General features: G+C 40.0%; 1 protein-coding gene across 6 annotated transcripts in view; it reads right to left on the reverse strand.

The window, feature by feature from the left end:
- Positions 1-15810, reverse strand: part of FSTL5 (follistatin like 5) — an 879952-nt gene that overhangs the window by 353434 nt on the left and 510708 nt on the right. The window lies entirely within an intron of this gene.

A 15810-nucleotide genomic window follows, 5' to 3' on the forward strand; every position in this document is an offset into this window, starting at 1 on the left:
TTGTGTGTGAGAGGTGGTGGTGGGTGTTATTTCTCTGTTTTCATAAAATGGTCAAAAGATCTTGGGTTTGTCCAAATCTGGTAGATCAGGGACTTGGACCCATGCCTCAAGTCAGTGCTGTAGCAACTGGATTATAAAGGTCAGTTTCTACTATTGGAGCTGTTTTGCCCTTTGTATGAATCATTAAATATCCATTGGTCCAAGTAGAGATTGACCCCATAGCCTGCTCATTAGTGTGCTAGTTTGGAACAGACTTCAGTTCAAGTCCTTGCTCCAAATCAGGCATACCAAGGTCTCTCACACTACCAGGCTATTAGCTATTTTAAGGTGGCCTTGTGCTCTCTCTTTATGAGTCCATCCTGGACCTGAATAATCTTCCCATCAGAAAGTTAATTAATACTGGCACATTTTCATTAAACTTTTTGGTTTTGACAGAAAAAAAGTTGCCAACATTTTTTCATCCAGCTGTAATCTCTCCCAGTATACCTCCCAAGCCTTCCATCTAATGTCCTATGGATCTTCCCCTAGCTCTTGCTTTTTACCTGTATGATACTCCTAATGATTTTCTCCCCTTAAGGGCCTGATCTAAAGTGTATTAAAGTCACTGGTATTTGTATCAAGCCTGAAATCAGGCCTTTCCAGTGAATGATGCCATTGCCTGGCTACCTCCTTACCTTAAGCCTTTTGTCAGAAATCCTTACCACTTGTTTTGTTTTAGTTAACATTCTGGAAGGATGCCTGGGTGTGATTTTTAAATCAAATATTTGTTCTAAAAACAGTTACAAAAACAATTAAGAAAAACAATCTTTAGATTCCTTAAATCCACAATATAAGGGAATGCAATTTTAGGTCACAAATCCTGATTTATGAAATCTATACCATTTCCTACACACTAGTATTAGAAGCTTTAGGGTCTTATACCAGTTCTTTTATATACAGTTGATTATACAAGACTGTGTTTTTCTACCCCCATAGCTAAAATTTCTGCTTTAAAACTTCATCATACAGTAAAAAAGATAGATGTATTCCCAGTGTGGCCATTCACCAGCTGCTTAAGCAAATACACTTAAAGATGCTTCTACAATTGTGATAAAGTGACAGCAGATCTAAGAGCATACAGAGCTCAGATTTTTAAATGATGATTGTACAGCTGTAGTTTGCATCATTAGGGACCAATAAAATCTTTATGTTCCATTTGAATGGCAAGGACCTTTATCAAAGAGAAACTGAAATGGGCAAATAACAAAGAAATGATCCATTCAGCAGTTGTTTTAAATTTAGGAGTGCTAATGAAAGAAACTTCTTAACCATAATTAGTATTTAGCACTGGAAAGGTATTTCCTCACTTTCATATGTTCCTATCAATATATCAAACTTGCCATTTAATTTTTTCCCAGTTTTTTTGTCTCAATTTCTTGTGGGAAAACTATTATATAAGCAGAAGCAAATTCCAGATTCTTAACAGCAATGCAATTGGAGTTCTCTCTGTGTTTAAGGGACTTCATTTTAAACTTATCAAAGAGATGTTTGGGAAAATGCTAAGTTCTTTGTGTCTTCCTTGCACAGTGGAATTTCCTAGAACATGGAGAGTGAAAATGCTTTAATTTCTTATTCACAGATACTAAACACTCAGTACTTTTGCTTTTTCTAGTCTACACAAATATAACATTACTAAATAGCTATAACATTACTATTAAAACAAGTAGAAAAACAAAGGCTTCAGTGTAGTATATGGTTATTGGCAGCCTCAGCAATAATCCCTTAGAGAGCACTGCTAAGAACCCTATTGCTTTAGGTTGACATCAGCAGTTTTTCCCAGTGAATGCATTTTTTCTTCTCTCACAGATTCAGCAGTCCTGGTCTCTAAATATTTCAACCATCTGCTCCAGCCCTCAGGGAGACAAACTTTTCAGCCAGTATACAGTTCAGAACTTAATTGTAACACAACCAAATAAAGATAAATGCAAAAATTGCAAACCCTGTCCATTACAAATGAAAGTATTTGTATGCTTGTACTTTAGCTTATGTCATGGGATGACATTTTAGCCTGGTTTTGTTGTAATATGTTTTCATTTGTTTCTTTTATTTGCTTCTAACAGTTTTAAATTAAATCAATGTTATCATTACAGACAGACAGAAAACCAGTGAATCTAATTAGTGTGTATTTGCCCAATTTGTTATGAGTTTAATTTAATATTCACTTCAAGTATAAAGAAAGCACATTTTCTAGGACAATTGGCCATAGAAATGTTTTCCAATCTCAAATAACCACTTTTCTGGAAAATGAGTTTCTTTATAAAATAAGAAAATCAATCTCCGTCTCTCTCTCTTTGTGGCTTACTTCTGCTGCCATTGAAGTTAATGGGAGTTTTGCCATTGATTTCAATGGAAGCAGGTTCAGATCCCAGCAAAAAAAAGGACTAAATTAATTTTGAGGCTAACAAACCTGTTTTGTTGTTCCTGGAAAGAATTTCTTAAAAACAATTTCTGCCATCAGAGTCATGTGGCCAACTCATATTGACTTCAGTAGGAAACATGTATGGATATCAGAGAACAGTTTAGTCCTTCAGTAGTTTAGTTTCTTTTGTTTCTAGATTATGGTTAGAAAGTAAAAAGAAGAGAGATAGTTCTATAAAGATGATGATCTTTAAAGTGTTAAATTTGACTCTCTCCCCTCGATCTGCTTTCTCTACCACTTCAAGTTATTATCCTTGCCTTATTCAGAGCCTTTTGTCATTGTTCCAGAATTAGCTACACCTCTGTCCTGTTGTGGTCTCTTTGAGTGCAGTCTCCTTAGATGTCAGGCCTTGTGCCTTCACCTACATCCTGCGGAGCCTTACCTATCTTAAAGAGATTTTTTCCTCCTTCCCTGTCCCTCCACCCCCGACAGTCCTCTAATGAGTTACCCAATAACCAGACCAACATATAGTATTAATAAATTATTACAGAGTGGCTTCAAATATGAATCTGCCCTCCCTACCTTTCTAACCTAAACTCTGAGTGAGTAAGCTCAAACCTTGATATAAGTCTACATGCCCCATTCAGCCATCCCTATGCTAAAAGTTCACTAGTGTGCATTAATGTAGTGTACCTTGTTTATTTTAAACCAATTCTGCAATTTGTCAAGGTCATTTTGAATTCCAATTCTATCCCCCAAAGTGTTTGCAACCCATCCCAGCTTGGTGTCCTCACCAGATTTTATAAGTGTAATCTCCACTCCACTATCCAAATCTTTCAAGTAAATGTCGAATAGTACCATATCCAAGACAGGTCCCTGCAGGACCCCATTAGAGACATCATCTCAATTTGACAGTGAACCATTGAGAGCTACTCTTTCAGTACGGGCTTACAACCAGTTATGCATTCACCTTATAGCAATTTCACATACACCACATTTCACTAGCTTTCTTATGAGAATGAAATGGGGGACTGTGTCAAAAGCCTTACTACAATCAAGATTATCACATCTACTGCTTCCCCCCCATCCACTAGGCCAGTAACCCCATCAAAGAAGGAAATTAGGTTGATTTGGCATAATTTGTTCTAGACAAATCCATGCTGGCAATTCCTTATTATCCTATTATCCTTGAGGTCCTTACAAATTGATTGTTTAATCATTTGTTCCACTATTTTTCCAGCTATTGAAGTTAGGCTGACTAGTCTATAATTCCTTATGTCCTCTTTGTTTCTCCTTTTAAAGATAGGTACTATGTTTGCTCTTCTCCAGTCCTTTTGGACTTCACCCATTCTCTATGAGTTTTTGAAGATGGTCACTAACCGTTAACTTTTAGTTACTTTATACCAGGGGTTCGCAAACTGGGGGTCAGGACCCCTCAGGGGGTTGTGATGTCATTACATGGGGGGTCGCGAGCTGTCAACCTCCACCCAAACCCCGCTTACCTCCAGCATTTATAATGGTGTTAAATATATTAAAAAGTGTGTTTAATTTATTAGGGGGTTACACTCAGAGACTTGCAATGTGAAAGGGGTCGCCAGTAAAAAAAAAAGTTTGAGACCCACTGCATTATATCCTGATCCATCACTGCTGCACATCACCTATCACTTCCTGTGTGACCATGTTTGAATGGCTCTGGAATGGGAGAGAGACAATGGGACTGTACACCTGATACTCTTCGCTCTGATCAAGTAGGTGAAGAGTGGAAAGGAAGGGGTGTGTAGCAGTCAGAGCCATATCTTTAGCCTTGCATATGCCAACCAGTGGAGCTGAGGAGGGAGGAAAGGAAGGTTACAGGCCACTAAACTGTCAGTGGATGTTAACCATTTGAACTGAGAAATACATGGAGTTTATATCAGATTACTAAAACCCTGTTACTCCCAACAACCATGAGCAAAACCACATTCAACTCTTACAGCATGTTAACCAACTGCAGTAAGCAAATTAACTAGTAACTAGTCTGAATTATTCCTGATAATATCACACCTTCCAAGTCCTATTGTTACTCTCCTGAAATCAAACTACTTGCTATTAAAAAAAGAGAGAGAGGTTTTCTTCTCTCTCACTGTTTTTTTCCTCTTTTTTTTCCCTAAAAAAAAATAAAAAAAATCAACAAAACATTTCTGCCCTTGGCAGGCCAGACAATCTAGCTGCAAAAAGTGGAGAGAGAGAGTAGCCCAAACTGATCAATATTCTGAACAGCAGTGCCAACTTCCAGAGCTAATTCCATGCAGCCTTGTCAGCTGGAGGCATTTTAAACTGCAAAAGTGGGGACCAAGGATGGGAGAAGTAATAAATAAGCAGGAAGGGGGGGAAGTGACTTTTCAAGGGTCCCTTTCCATCAAAAATCTTCTAATAGTCTTCAAGTATATAAAAAAAGAAAACTAAGGAAAAGGCTGTCTCTCAGCTCTGAAATCTTAAACCAGATGTGCCACACATGATGTTGTGAACACCTTAGGGTTGTCATGATAGCATGTAAATGGGAAGAGCATGGAAAACCACACAAGACATGCTTGTAATCCATATGCTCTATCCAGTCCAAATTTGCTTTCCTGACTGTTATTAAGTACCTCTTACTCAGCCCTGACAATTTGTGTGTGTGTTTATATGCCAATTTACTCTATTATTAATGAAAGAAGCTGTTGCTTTATCTACTGCTATGTCATATACCAGCTAACTCTGAGTTACAGCTATTATGCCAATATGTCATGTAAATGTGGAAATGTATCCAACTGTTAAGATCTTTAAAGGCCAAAAATATGTTATATTAATCAGACATAGTTCCTCAGATTTGATGATAATTCTGGCATGACTTTAATTAAAACTAAAGAAACCATGTTGTTTGCCTTGTATTAGCTGATGTGCATCAGTTAAATGCTTTGTTGTTATTCTGAACTCTGTTGCATGTAAATTTATGATTGGATAGTTCAATTTTAATTTGATTTACTATCCCTTTTCACTATCCCACATTGTCTCTGATTAAAAGTAACAGTTTTGATAAAAACCTATACCAGGAGTTACACCTGACAAAGTGCTGAAGTTGACAGAGCAGGCAGAATGTTGATACATTGTTGGCCACTCTTGCCTATGATTTTCCTGTGTTAGGAGAAACTCCCTCAAAGTAAAGAGTGCTGATATTTATTTTAAAACACTAAACAAAGTGTTTGTTTTCACTTTTTAATCATTTTGTTTTAAATGAAAGTTGCCCAGGTGTTGAAGTCCCATGTACCACATCAGTCCTGCTCTGCCTTTCAAGCAGGTTGCGGGAGGTGGGTGGAGCAATCACTCAGCGGGCTCTACACCACTGGTGCTGTGAAAGGTGGCTCTACAGTGACCCTGAATTGGCTAATATATAGGGAGAGCTAAGGATTGGGCTCCCGGATCTCCACTATCATGGATCCCGTGTCCCAATTACCCCCAATTATGTTTTGCTACTGCAACACAGCTCCTCTCTGTTCCTTGTACAGAGAAGGAAGTTGGATTCTAACTCACCCAGAACTCTTCACATAGGGTTTGATTACATTTGTTATATTTAGGATGGGAAGAGAATGGGGAAAGGGAATTTCATCTTTTTTTAAAAATCTAGTACCTTGTAGATCAATTTATAAATAATGTTATATATGTTCTAGCTACTGCACATGGTAAATATTATATAATCTTCAGAACAGAACCAACAAGATGTGCATCTCTTTCTACAAAAGAAAGATCTTGTTTCCTCACAATATATCAGGGAAGTCAAACTATACTATTTTTGGAGAATTACTGTTATTGCACTTGACATGTATGTAGGTGTTTTTAAGCATTAGTGAAACTATTCATGCAGATACAGTATCACCACTTGAAATTAAACCCATGACGTGATAAAGCTCATGAATCTTGCTAAATCATTTTACAAGGAGGGACAGGGTCTTCTAATACCCTGTTCTTTCAGACAAAAATCTCACTTCAGTTATCCATGCCTTTGTCAGGTTGCAAATGGATTACTACATTGTGCTCTACAACAGCTACATATAAAGCCTTTTTCAAAACATGAAACAATGCATAATGCAACTGAAGTAATCCCTGCCAACAGCTCTCTGGTTTTAATGGGATAGTATTGGTAGCAGAGAAATTTTCAACTCTGATACTTGGTTCAGTGTCCAGATATGTGTTGGCCTTCAGAGCATGTTGGGGAGGCCTATTTTCCAGGCTCTCTCTGAGGAAGTGAACTGAGTAGGATTGTGGATAATAGATATTGGTGGTGGGTGCAGAAGTTAAATGTTGGTGCAGATGTTAAATGGAGTGAAAGCAGAGTTTTATTTGGAGCAGACCAAGGTGTTTTATATAGATATCAGTCCAACAGATATTTTTCTTAAGTGACGTATACAGCAGCTGAAACTTAAACAAGTGCACTTGATTAATCAAGCTACATAATTATACAATAAAATAAAGTCCAAAAAACCCCAATATTGTCATGTTCCATCTAATTATTTATAAACATTAACACCAGCCTGGATGAATATTGCTTGTTAAAATCTAAAACATGATACATTAATAGGTGAATAAAGAATCTTACACAAACCACAGTTTAAATTATCCTATATTCTAAAAACCAAAAACACAGCTTTAAACTTATTTATCTACAAACTACATCTGCTAGCACCTAAGACTAAATGGATGTGACCATTACTCATTTTAAAAAGACCTCTTTTACCAGTTGCTGAGAGATTAGTTGTAGAAATATCCAGATTCCAGTACTAATGTAGATCCTTTCCTATCCATTAGGGTTCAGACAATCTAACTTCTGTACTGTTTGTTGCAGCTACAGTGACTGACTTCATACTAATCCAGAATTTAAAACCTTGGAGGCACTTCTTACAGGTATAACCTGTGGCATCAAGCAGAGATAAGATGCCTTGGTCAGATTGTTTGCACCAAACATCTGCAATATAAACCAGTTGAAGAATACAGTTACTTCATTCTGCTGATTTGTCATTGTTTTAAACAGGTTACATTATGTTTACTTCTTCTTATTATCCCATCAACTGGGGTTGGGTCATCATGCAAGCATCCCCTACCTTTGTCTGTTTGATGGGGCCTTAAAATCCATTTATGATTTTCTTTGGTGCAATCCACCCTTCTTCAGCTTTCCTCGGCATCTCTTTTCTACCACCCTCTCCTGTCATGCTATCATGACCAGGTGTCTTTAATTCATCCTCTGTATTCATCCAAATCAGCAAAGTCAGTGCTTACTGGATTTTGTCAGCCACAGCCAAAGACTGACTTTCATCCTAATATTTACATTTCCAATCCCGTCTCTTCCTGCAACTCCTCTTGTGGCACAAAGACATCTCATTTCAAATACTGTAGGTGTTGAACCTGTGATCTCTATTGCCTATGCTTCTGCACCATACTACAGGGTACACCATTATTCTATTATACAGTTTCTCTTTTAGTCTCAATGGCATACCCGAGATGTCATTCCGCACTCTTCCAACACCCTCAAATCTGGACGGTATCTCACAGAAAGTTCACCATCTTCCATGTCCTGGCCACGAAAGTACTTGAACTGGTGAGTCTGGCTTATTCTCACATTAATCATTATGTCCAGTCACACTGTGGCTCCATTTACTTACCCAGTCTTACGCATGCTCATTTTCATCCCATGCCTGCTCAGCTGGTCATACTACTAGTTTATTATTTCCTCTAGATTTTCTTTTGAGGATGCCCTTATTACTAGGTTGTCTGCATATAGCAGGTTCTCACCTTTTCCCACTGGGGTCTTTCTGCTGACATAGCCCATCAATATGATAAATAGCACAGCAATTTAGGGCCAACCTTTGGCACAGTCCAACTTTCACTTCAAAGAGACTTGTTCAGATCACTGTTTTAGGTGATCTATATAGGGTATACACCACAGTTATTGACTCCTCAGATGCTCCATATTTCCCCAGCACTGGTACAAGCATCCTTCTATCCCCTTTATCATATGTCTTTTTTAAGTCTATAAAAGCCAGGAAGCTATCCTGCTGGTAGAATAGTCAGTCTCTACCCCTTGATGAATTACAAACGTGCTGTCTGTGGCTCCCCATCCTTTCCTAACCCAAACTGTCATTGTTTGAGGATGGGTTTCACCATTCTCCTAACACTAGCACTCAGGATCCATTCCAGTACCTTCATCTCATGGAACAAAAGCTTTATCCCTCAATACCTTCCACATTCATGGGTACTTACCTTATGTATGAGACCAGGATAAACTTGGACCAGTCTTCAGGAATTCTCTTACCTTGCCATACAACTTTAACGACTCTGCTCATCCACTTTATACCTCTGTTGCCCAAGACTTTCACCAGATCTGTCACTCCTTCATCAGGTCCCACTGCCTTACCAGTCTTCATTTCCTGGAATGTATTTCTCTCCTTTACTTCTGTTATATCAGACTCAGGCACCACATTAGGATCACAAGTTGGAAACGCCACCCTAAAGGAGTCTGCCGAATTTAATGCCTTGTCTACACTACCAGTTTGTGTCAACACAATAAAAATTGCAGTTTTGTATCCACACTTGCTCCCTCTGTTGACAGATCATGTCCACAATAGGGGCATAATCATGGACAGTGTGAGCAATGCACTGTGGGTACATATCCCACAGTCCTTCTGTTGCTAGGTGTTGTGAAATGATGGTGCGGATCACAGCACATCTTGGGACAGTGCTAAATGTCCCATGATGCATTGTTTTCTGTCGCAGCACTCCATGGGCTTCCAGCTTTCATGGCATTTTTTCAACGGCTCACCTTTGCTGTGCACCTTGGAATCTTTGTGAGAAGGATGGATCCTGCACTGCTCTCCTATGTTCTGTTAACTATCATGAAGACATTGCAGATGGCAGTGCAGTTAATCATGAAGTTCCTAACTGAAGAAGGCTAGGAGGTGGGGTGGGGTGCTCTGCATGGGGGAAAAGAGCCCTCTACAAGGGTTGCGGTGCAGCTGACTAGGGAAAAAATTATAAAATTCTCCCTCATTTTTCCACAGGCAGGGGCCATTGTAGTAGATATCTCACTGCTAAGTGTAAGCAGGGAAGTGAGGGTACATCTACTCCGCACTTGTGGCTTCCACCCTGCTCCCTAGTCTGCTCACCTGAGTGCCGCTTTGGTCCCTGCACAAGTGATTACCAAATGGTGCCGGAAAGTCTCCTACAAAGGGGGAAGGAACAAAGCTGCTCTGCCATGGAACCTTCGGCAGAGGATTGCTTTCCTGGAGATCTCTCTGGAAAATTCCCGTGAGATCTCGGCGTGCATCTCGGTGTGCACCCTGTTCCGCCGTACCAATTAGCTACACAGAGAAATGTCCAACGTACAGAAATACAGCCAGCCTCCCACATTTCTATGCCCTGAACCCACCTCCACACTACACAAGCCATAGCCACTTACCAGGCATCTGATCTCCTGCTTCTTGCTCCCCGAAGAGTGACTGCTGAAACTGGCTAGCTACTTCTGGAGTGGAGAACAGTTCCTGACTGCCTGCCCCACTGGGCAACTGCACATCTTCATCTAACTCCACCTCTTCATCCAAAACATCGTCCTCCGTGTTAGGTCCACTTTCCGCCACCTCCGTGCCCTCCGAAGTGTCCACGGGGCTCTTCATGATGGAGGTGAGGTCACCACCAAGGATAGCATCCAGCTCTTTATAGAACCAGCAGGTCTTAGGTGCAGCACTGGAGCGACTGTTTGCCTTCCTCACTTTATGGTATGCCTGCCTCAGCTCTTTTATCTTTGCTCTGCACTGCAGCATGTCCTGATCATAGCCCTTTTTGCAGAAGCCTCAAGAAATGTGCCTGTAGGTATCTCAATTCCTACGGCTCAAGATAACCATAACCTGCCATGGTCACCTGGGAAGATGCAATGAGGCCTCTGCACACCGAGCAAAGAGGAAATGGAATTTCAAAAATTCCTGGGGCTTCTAATGTGGAGGGGCGAATGGTTGTTTACCTGGCTGCAGGGCAGTGGAGTTCAAACTGCTGACCAGAGAAGTCAGGTTGGGCATTGTGGGATACCTCCTGGAGGCCAATTAAAGCGATGAAATGAAGTGTGGTGTCTACTGTTCAACTTTGTCAACAACAATATAGAGGAAAAAGACATAAGTCTCTCATGAGGGTGGATGTATTTTGTCACCAAGACTGGGCATTTTCCCCAACAAAAGTCGTGTTGCAGTGTGTACGCACTCACTTTTTGGGTCAACAAATGGCAGTTTTGGTGACAAAACTTGCTAGTGTAGACAAGGCCTAAGATACTCTCAAAGTATTGTTTCCACTATCCTTCACTTGTTCAGGTGTTGCCAACAGTCTCTCCTAATCATCATTTGCAAATGGAGTTACACCACCATCCCTCTTTCTCTTCTTGTCTCATGTTTGCAGTGCTATAGATCTTTTTGCCAGCCAGCTGTGGGTAGTTTACAAGCTCAGTCCACATTATGCTTACTACAATAGCTCAAATAGAATAGATTTTATTTTATTTTATTGTTACAGGTCTCTCTACATACATTTATTTCAGACAATATGGCAAAATTAGTTTTCTTGCCTAAAATCTGAGGTTAATTAAGCCAGGAGTCATGGATTCATCGATCCAGGCTCTGTGACAGGGTCCACAAAGTTTAAATTCAAGGATTTTTTTTTGAGTGGGTGGGTAACCCAAGTATCCTAGAGTGTTCATGAGGAGTAGGAGGGAGCACTAATCAGGAAGCCACAGCACAGCTGTCCTGCCCCAGCCTTCTGCCTGTTGACTCATGCTTTCAACTGGCCAGCAGCTACTTCCCTGTGAGGCAGAATGGGCAAATATGCAGGTGTATTAGCTGCCTTATTCCTTACACCTCCCTTCCCTGTTGATCAAACATTCCAGGTTACACGTAGGAATAATTTCTTTGTGACCTTGGTTACCTGAAGAAGGGTCCATCAAGTAGCAGTCAGCCTAGTTTATGTTATTGAAACAGGTGTGTCAGCCACAGTATGTGACAGGCCTGATATCTGTGCCTGTTTTTCCTTTCACTTTGCATCACACATGATACAGAAAGAAAATAACATCTATAAAAGGGGCCACAGCATGAACAAGAGGAGAAGGAAGGGGCCTCAGAGGAAAATGAGAGGTCCTTAGGTCTCAGAGGGGACAAGAGCAGTGAAGACTTCCAGGGCTGTTTGGGGGGAGGGGGGAAGACAAAACTGGAAAGTCCCTCTGGGCGTGGCTAGCAGTGGGGAAAGAGGAAGGAGTCTCACTGGTCCTATATACATTTGCAGAGATCTAAAATGCATAATATTTATATTGGTATTTATACAATATTTGCATACTTAGTTAACTTCCCCTCAACTCTGCCTCTCACTGCAGTCCCCATGGAGGAGGCATATCTTAGAGAGTTTCACCATTGCTGTGCTCAATTCTACACCTGTTCCCACATTTACCTGCCCCTAGGCTGGCCACCATCCAAGTTTATAAAGCCTATCTGCATTACAGCACTATGAATCTGGAATAAGAGTGGAGACACAGGTGAGCTCCCTACAAAAAGAGTCTTGTACTGTTCCCAGTTACATTTGTGCAATTGCAGAGGAGCACAAACAAGCACATGGCAGACACAGCCTCCTTCCTGCTTCCTCTTCCTCCCATTCCACAAACTGTGAATGTCAAGGTCACACACACACACACACACACACACACACACACACCCCATACATATAGCCGGACCCCCCAAGGACCTGCGAACCACAGGTTGAATATCACTATGCTAGAGATTATGAGCTACCAGAGTATTTATAAATCATGTGTTGCAGTGAATGAAATGCTTTTGACTTACAAAAAAAAAAAGTATCTTCTTGATGCCACCCTGTCACTATTTTGTTTCCAAACCTGCTAATAGAACAGCAACCATCCCTAGCAACCATGAAATAAAATACAATACCTTCAAACCCAATGCACAAAATTTAAGCTGAGTAAAACTACAGGCTAGAAATGTCCAGAAAAGACAGACAGACATGAAATTCAGTAAGTGTTGCAGGTAGAAAAATTATCTCAGCAAAATAATAAAATAAAACAAAGAATCTTGCCAGTAGCAATTCAACATAAGTGAAAAAGAAATACCTAGTGTTTCCAGTCTACCATTTAAATAAAACTTTATCAAAGTTACTGACATGGATTTAGTGAGGCCAACGCACAATGCAGTGCATGTGACAAAAGAGGAAAAACTTTAACTAAAGTCTCTTTGATGTCCAGTTTTGGACTCGCCGTCTACTGTGTGTTACACATCAATTGTAGCGTTTGATGACATCACTGCTCAATCACACAGTCCATTGTCCCACGCATAAAAGAAGTCCAGTTCCCAAGTGAAAGAACAATTCTAGCCTTCTAAACTTGCCAGACAGCCATTAGCTCTAGCTGAGAATACATGCTGCAAAGATGCTGGCAGAAGCACAGAGTAGAGCAGTTCTAATCAACTGAAATCACCACCCACTGGGGGTTATTAAAGGTAGGCTGGCAACAGATAGCGGGGGGTTATTTATTATTATCATCCTCCTCTTCTGCCTCAAATAGTGCAGTCAGCCAGCCATTTCTCAGTTCTCCCACTGCACCAGTCAAAAGCAATTCTGGGGCACAAAGCACATGGCCTGAGACCAGGGACATCATCGAGGGTGGCCTATATGTGGTCTCTACGCCCAAAAAGTCCTTTCAGCCAGCCAGCCAAACAGGCAGTAGGAGCACAACAGAGTTCACAAGCTCAGCCTGCTGACATCAGAAAGATGATTTTCAACTTCTCATTTTGTCTTATATTGTCCACTTCAGTTCACCAGGCATGACGCCCTTTCCCTAATCTAACTCAGTTCTTCATGTCGGTCATCAGCCTCTCTTTTCCTTACTTCTCTTCCCACCCTCCATCATCTTTTTTTCCTCTTATCTTCAAAAAAAAGCTTTAAAAGTAATTGTCCGGAAACTGCAAACTAAAATGTTATCACATATAATCACCATGTAGTATGCAAAACAAATCAAGCCAACCCTATGATCTAATTTATACAAACACTTGTCCTCCCATCTCCTTACTCTCCTACTGACCGTAATCACTTCTTGGTATGTTCTTAGAATGTAAGCTCTGTGGGGCACAGACCAGGTCTTTCAAACATTCTCCTAATTGCTCAGCATATTTTAGGCTTGATATCATTAATAGCAGTTTTAAACATCCACATATGGTAAAAGGTTGATCACATTTCTGACAGTGGTAGCTGTATATTGTATTCATTGACTGGGGATACTTGACTCTGCAGCTGAGTAACTCTGGCTCAGAAGATACTGATGAGGAATATGATATGTTTCATATAGAGGTTAGTTTCCCAGCAGAGTACATTTGTCCCCAAACCTCAGAAGGCATACAGATCAACATCTAACAAAACCCTTAGTGTAAGGCTATGCTGCTGAATTGTTGTTGTGTGTCCAATGGCTATACAACAATGCTAGTAAAAACTGGTGAGAAAATTATTATGCAAAAGGGAAGAAATTAGTTTTGGTTTAGAATTTCTATTATCTTGATGCATCTGATTTATGTTATAGAGTGTGCTGTTTGCCTAAGAACTCAATCAGCAGAGAAAGAAAAGGAAACAATTTATCCCTTCTCCTTTGATTACTATTTGATTACTATTTGAAATTAGTGCAGTCCAATGCCCAGGAGACACATAAGGTTTCATTTGTGGTTGGAAAGGAAGGTGGCAGAGGACAGTGGTCCAATGAGTCTTCCCATGGCCATATCAGAACATTCTTTATCAAAGACACTGGAGAGAGGAGAACAACTGATCTGCTGCTTCTGCTGCTCTCAGTTCACTTAGCATACCCACACAGACTGACAGCTTGCCACTGGGGCCAATACAAAAATGTGTCTAACTGCTTTAGAGACAAATAATTTATATTATAAACAAGAAAGATGTGGATATCTGAAGATCTGCATTGCATCATAACATAAGCAGAGGGACTGCCTCCATCTCCTCAAAAGCTCACAGTCCCTACATACATATTTCAAAGGTATTTCAGGTATTAGTACAGAATGTTATTTCTTCTGTCTACAGGGCAACATACTGACCTCAGACAAGACAAACAATTCTCTGTGATTTCAATGGAAGTTTCCAAACATAAACCAAAAGGGGTTTTTGGGGGGTCCAATGCGTCACTCCCTCAACCTCACATATAACACACCACTCTGTTCAAAGGGCAATTTCCACATCACTAAGCCAGAGCTCTGAAGTTCTTCAAGATCAATTTGAAAATTATTCAAATATACATTGCATTATTTTAACAATTATAGCTACTAAGCTGTTACTGTTTGTGATGCTAATTGAGGTGCACAGAGCATTTGCTTGTGTGATTTTCATTCTCTACTCAGTGAATGGCAAGTGGCTATGTAGCTGTGTTCCTTATAAAAAGGATCATTCTCAATGATTTTGTTTTAGGATTTACATTCAATTTCTGTTTGAAGCTTTAAATTTAAACCTCAAGCAAGTAAATTTTGTTTTCTAACAGACTGACCCTGTGTCAGGGTTGGAAAAAATTGTGCTTGTTAGAAACAACTGTATGGATTAGATCAGTTATAAAGTTATAGGAAAATGATGAAGTAAATGCTTGTCTAGTCTGAAAACTGAATGATTAAGCATGACACAGAAATTGAAATATTTATATTAAAGCATCATTTGAAATGCATCTATGATGCCAATGACAATAGATGCTGTTGTATTGGATCTTGAATGGAAACAGTTAAAAAAAGTTATTTCCTACTTAAAAAAATAATAAATCTCTATGAGTAAACCCTATCTGTGATAACACAGGAGTGTTATCTGCATTTAGTTTCAAAATAATTAAACATGATTTATAATCAGTGGTAGATTAAGACCAGATCCTCTGTGCTTGAGGATCTAGGCTCTGTCACTGCAGAGGCCCTGCCCAGCTAAGGGCAGCTGATGGTTATGGAATTCTTCTCTAAAGACATCATCTATTCAGGATCTGACTGTTAGTTCTTGTCCTTCCATGCAAGAAAACTTCTTTAGCTCTTAAGTTTTTGTCTACTGACTGAGTCAAGGGCATTGCCCTACTGAGCACATTCTGGAAATTCTGTAAGATGATATGGTCGGTGAAGCAGAACTACTACAGGTGGAAGAAATCCCTTTCTCTCTCTTATTCCACAAAAGTATGTGAAAGGTGGGTGGGAATCCAGCCCCCATAACTTCAGCCTTTCAGAAATGATGCATTCTCCTTACAAGATCTTCCTTTCTGCATTCTCTCTCTGAATTGGCTGCTATATAACATAGCTTCCTGCACCCTGCTTCCTGTTATAATGGTGGTAACAGAGGCACTAGAAAGTGAC

The sequence above is a fragment of the Mauremys reevesii genome, linkage group 5 (assembly GCF_016161935.1).
Source record: "Mauremys reevesii isolate NIE-2019 linkage group 5, ASM1616193v1, whole genome shotgun sequence".
NCBI classification, from domain to species: Eukaryota; Metazoa; Chordata; order Testudines; family Geoemydidae; genus Mauremys; species Mauremys reevesii.